A 5,000-nucleotide genomic window follows, 5' to 3' on the forward strand; every position below is an offset into this window, starting at 1 on the left:
AGCTCTCCCACCCCGCAGGGACTTAAACACACACAGCCATCAGCTTCTGGGGGCTGCTGAGCCCTGCTGCAGACCAGGTCCGACCCAGGTTTCAGCTCTCCCACCCCGCAGGGTCTTTAACACACACACTGCCATCAGCTGCTGGAGGCTCCTGAGCTCCGCTATAGACCAGGTCCGACCCAGGTTTCTGCTCCTGCACCCCGCAGGGAATGAAAGACACACTGCCATCAGCTTCTGGAGGCTGCTGAGCCCTGCTGCAGACCAGGTCCGACCCAGGTATCGGCTCTCCAACCAGGCAGAGACTTAAACACACACACACACACACACTGCCATCAGCTTCTGGGGGCTGCTGAGCTCTGCTGTAGACCGGGTCCGACCCAGGTTTCTGCTCCTCCACCCCGCAGGGACTTAAACACACACTGCCACCAGCTTCTGGAGGGTGATGGGCCCTGCTTTAGACCAGGTCTGACCCGGGATATAGCTCTCCCACCCCGCAGGGACTTAAACACTCACTGCCATCAGCTGCTGGAGGCTGCCGAGCTCTGCTGCAGACCAGGTCCCACCCAGGTTTCTGCTCCTGCACCCCGCAGGGACTTAAACACACACTGCCACCAGCTTCTGGAGGGTGATGGGCCCTGCTGTGGACCAGGTCCGACCCGGATATCAGCTCTCCCACCAGGCAGGGACTTAAACACACACTGCAATCAGCTGCTGGAGGCTGCTGAGCTCTACTATAGACCAGGTCCGACCCAGGTTTCAGCTCTCCCACCAGGCAGTGACTTAAAGACACACTGCCATCAGCTGCTGGAGGCTGCTGAGCTCTTCTATAGACCAGGTCCGACCCAGGTTTCAGCTCTCACACCAGGCAGGGACTTAAACACACACTGCCATCAGCTGCTGGAGGCTGCTGAGCTCTGCTATAGACCAGGTCCGACCCAGGTTTCAGCTCTCCCACCAGGCAGGGACTTAAAGACACACTGCCATCAGCTGCTGGAGGCTGCCGAGCCCTGCTGCAGACCATGTCCGACCCAGGTTTCAGCTCTCCCACCAGGCAGGGACTTAGAGGCACGCTGCCATCAGCTTCTGGAGGCTGCTGAGCTCTGCCATAGACCAGGTCCGACCGAGGTTTCAGCTCTCCCACCCCGCAGGGACTTAAACACACACTGCCATCAGCTGCTGGAGGCTGCTGAGCTCTGCTATAGACCAGGTCCGACCCGGGATATAGCTCTCCCACCCCGCAGGGACTTAAACACACACTGCCATCAGCTGCTGGAGGCTGCTGAGCTCTTCTATAGACCAGGTCCGACCCAGGTTTCAGCTCTCCCACCCCGCAGGGACTTGAACACACACTGCCATCAGCTTCTGGAGGCTGCTGAGCTCTGCTATAGACCAGGTCCGACCCAGGTTTCTGCTCCTCCACCCCGCAGGGAATTAAAGACACACTGCCATCAGCTTCTGGATGGTGATGGGCCCTGCTGCAGACCAAGTCCGACCCGGGTTACAGCTCTCCCACCAGGCAGGGAATTAAACACACACTGCCATCAGCTGCTGGAGGCTGCTGAGCTCCGCTATAGACCAGGTCCGACCCGGGTTCCTGCTCCTGCACCCCGCAGGGACCAAAACACACACACTGCCATCAGCTTCTGGAGGCTGCTGAGCTCTTCTATAGACCAGGTCCGACCCAGGTTTCAGCTCTCCCACCAGGCAGGGACTTAAACACACACTGCCATCACCTTCTGCTGGCTGCTGAGCTCTGCTGCAGACCAGGTCCGACCCAGGTTTCAGCTCCTGCACCCCGCAGGGAACTAAACACACACTGCCGTCACCTTCTGCTGGCTGCTGAGCCCTGCTGCAGACCAGGTCCGACCCAGGTTTCAGCTCCTGCACCCCGCAGTGGATTAAAGACACACTGCCATCAGGTTCTGGAGGCTGCTGAGCTCTGCTGCAGACCAGGTCCGACCCAGGTTATGGCTCTCCCACCCCGCAGGGACTTAAACACACACCGCCGTCAGCTTCTGGATGGTGATGGGCCCTGCTGCAGACCAGGTCCGACCCACGTTTCAGCTCTCCCACCCCGCAGGGGATGAAACACACACTGCCATCAGCTTCTGGAGGCTGCTGAGCTCTGCTAAAGACCAGGTCCGACCCAGCTTTCAGCTCTCCCACCAGGCAGGGAGTTAAAGACACACTGTCATCGGCTTCTGGAGGGTGCTGAGCCCTGCTGCACACCAAGTCTGACCCAGGTTTCAGCTCATCCACCCCGCAGGGACCTAAACACACACTGCCATCAGCTTCTGAGTGGTAATGGGCCCTGCTGCAGACCAGGTCCGACCCAGGTTTCAGCTCCTCCACCCCGCCATCACCAGCTGGAGGCTGGCTGCTGCTCCTGCACCCTGCCATCAGCTGCTGGAGGCTTCTGTTCCTCCACCCCGCCATCAGCAGCTGGAGGCTGGCTGCTGGAGGCTGGCTGCTGCTCCTCCACCCCGCCATCACCAGCTGGAGGCTGGTTGCAGCTCCTGCACCCCGCCATCAGCTGCTGGAGGCTGCCTGCAGCCCCTGCACCCCGCCATCAGCTGCTGGAGGCTGGCTGCAGCTCCTGCACACCGCCATCAGCTGCTGGAGGCTGCCTGCAGCTCCTGCACCCCGCCATCAGCTGCTGGAGGCTGGCTGCTGCTCCTGCACCCCGCCAGCAGCTGCTGGAGGCTGGCTGCTGCTCCTCCACCCAACCATCAGCTGCTGGACGCTGGCTGCTGCTCCTGCACCCCGCCATCAGCTGCTGGAGGCTGGCTGCTGCTCCTCCACCACCCAACCATCAGCTGCTGGACGCTGGCTGCAGCTCCTCCACCCCGCCATCAGCTGCTGGTGGCTGGCTGCAGCTCCTTCACCCCGCCATCAGCTGCTGGTGGCTGGCTGCAGCTCCTTCACCCCGCCATCACCAGCTGGAGGCTGGCTGCTGCTCCTGCACCCCGCCATCAGCTGCTGGAGGCTGCCTGCAGCTCCTGCGCCCCGCCATCAGCTGCTGGAGGCTGGCTGCTGCTCCTGCACCCTGCCATCAGCTGTTCGAGGCTGGCTGCAGCTCCTCCACCCCACCATCACCAGCTGGAGGCTGGTTGCAGCTCCTGCACCCCGTCATCAGCAGCTGGAGGCTGCCTGCTGCTCCTGCACCCCGCCATCAGCTGCTGGAGGCTGCCTGCAGCTCCTGCACCCCGCCATCATTTGCTGGAGGCTGGCTGCAGCTCCTGCAACCCGCCATCAGCTGCTGGAGGCTGGCTGCTGCTCCTCCACCCCACCATGACCTGCTGGAGGCTGGCTGCAGCTCCTTCACACCGCCATCAGCTGATGGATGCTGGCTGAACGCTGGAGGCTGGCTGCTGCTCCCACACACCGCCATCAGCTCCTGGAGGCTGGCTGGCTGCTGGAGGCTGTCTGCTGCTGCTCCTCCACCCCGCCTCCACCCCGCCATCACTAGCTGGAGGCTGGCTGCTGGAGGCTGGCTGCAGCTCCTCCACCCCGCCATCAGCTGCTGGAGGCTGGCTGCTGCTCCTGCACCCCGCCATCAGCTGCTGGAGGCTGGCTGCTGCTCCTCCACCCAACCATCAGCTGCTGGACGCTGGCTGCAGCTCCTCCACCCCACCATCAGCTGCTGGACGCTGGCTGCAGCTCCTCCACCCCGCCATCAGCTGCTGGAGGCTGCCTGCAGCTCCTGCACCCCGCCATCAGCTGCTGGAGGCTGCCTGCAGCTCCTGCACCCCGCCATCACCAGCTGGAGGCTGGCTTCTGCTCCTCCACCCCGCCATCAGCTGATGGAGGCTGCCTGCTTCTCCACCCCGCCATCACTAGCTGGAGGCTGGCTGCTGGAGGCTGGCTGCTGCTCCTCCACCCAACCATCAGCTGCTGGACGCTGGCTGCAGCTCCTCCACCCCACCATCAGCTGCTGGACGCTGGCTGCAGCTCCTGCACCCCGCCATCAGCTGCTGGAGGCTGGCTTCTGCTCCTCCACCCCGCCATCAGCTGCTGGAGGCTGCCTGCTGCTCCTGCACCCCGCCATCAGCTGCTGGAGGCTGGCTGCTGCTCCTGCACCCCGCCATCAGCTGCTGGAGGCTGGCTGCTGGAGGCTGGCTGCAGCTCCTCCACCCCACCATCAGCTGCTGGACGCTGGCTGCAGCTCCTCCACCCCACCATCAGCTGCTGGACGCTGGCTGCAGCTCCTGCACCCCGCCATCAGCTGCTGGAGGCTGGCTTCTGCTCCTCCACCCCGCCATCAGCTGACGGAGGCTGCCTGCTTCTCCACCCCGCCATCACTAGCTGGAGGCTGGCTGCTGGAGGCTGGCTGCAGCTCCTCCACCCCACCATCAGCTGCTGGACGCTGGCTGCAGCTCCTGCACCCCGCCATCAGCTGCTGGAGGCTGGCTTCTGCTCCTCCACCCCGCCATCAGCTGACGGAGGCTGCCTGCTTCTCCACCCCGCCATCACTAGCTGGAGGCTGGCTGCTGGAGGCTGGCTGCAGCTCCTCCACCCCGCCATCAGCTGCTGGAGGCTGGCTGCTGCTCCTGCACCCCGCCATCAGCTGCTGGACGCTGGCTGCAGCTCCTCCACCCCGCCATCACCAGCTGGAGGCTGCCTGCTGCTCTTCCACCCCGCCATCAGCTGATGGACGCTGGCTGCAGCTCCTCCACCCCGCCATCAGCTGCTGGAGGCTGGCTGGCCGCTGGAGGCTGGCTGCTGCTCCCACACACCGCCATCAGCTGCTGGAGGCTGGCTGGCTGCTGGAGGCTGGCTGCTGCTGCTCCTCCTCCCCGCCATCACCAGCTGGAGGCTGGCTGCTGCTCCTACACCCCGCCATCAGCTGATGGAGGCTGCCTGCTCCTCCGCCCCGCCATCACCAGCTGGAGGCTGGCTGCTGGAGGCTGGCTGCAGCTCCTTCACCCCGCCATCACCAGCTGGAGGCTGGCTTCTGCTCCTGCACCCCGCCATCAGCTGCTGGAGGCTGGCTTCTGCTC

Source organism: Nothobranchius furzeri, unplaced genomic scaffold, assembly GCF_043380555.1.
Source record: "Nothobranchius furzeri strain GRZ-AD unplaced genomic scaffold, NfurGRZ-RIMD1 Scf134, whole genome shotgun sequence".
Lineage (NCBI taxonomy): Eukaryota > Metazoa > Chordata > Actinopteri > Cyprinodontiformes > Nothobranchiidae > Nothobranchius > Nothobranchius furzeri.